The sequence below is a fragment of the Alexandromys fortis genome, unplaced genomic scaffold (assembly GCF_014885135.2).
Source record: "Alexandromys fortis isolate MF-2015 unplaced genomic scaffold, M_Fortis_MF-2015_v1.1 scaffold_339, whole genome shotgun sequence".
NCBI classification, from domain to species: domain Eukaryota; kingdom Metazoa; phylum Chordata; class Mammalia; order Rodentia; family Cricetidae; genus Alexandromys; species Alexandromys fortis.
Window position 1 is genome coordinate 716,571 of NW_026068234.1, and position 481 is coordinate 717,051.

The following is a 481-nucleotide window of genomic DNA, read 5'->3' on the forward strand; positions in this document are numbered from 1 at the left end:
TTTGTTTTGCTTTCTTTTTTTTTTTTTTTTTTTTTGGTTTTTCGAGACAGGATTTCTCTGTGGCTTTGGAGCCTGTCCCGGAACTAGCTCTGTAGACCAGGCTGGTCTCGAACTCACAGAGATCCGCCTGCCTCTGCCTCCCGAGTGCTGGGATTAAAGGCGTGCGCCACCATCGCCCAGCTTGTTTTATTTTTCGAGACAGGGTTTCTCTGTAGCTTTGGAGCCTGTCCTGCAGCTAGTTCTTGTAGACCAGGCTGGCCTTGAGCTCACAGAGATCCACTTGCCTCTGCCTCCTGACTACTGGGATGAAGGGCCTGCACCACCACCACGGGCTCATCAAATACTCTTAAAATGGGAGATCATTGCATCTGGAGAATGAGTCAGTGGTTAAGAGCACTGGCTGCTCTTCCAGGGTGAAAAACATGAAAAAGAAAGGCCATGAATGCTCCTAGGTATGGTGGAGGAGAAATTTTATTGTAGA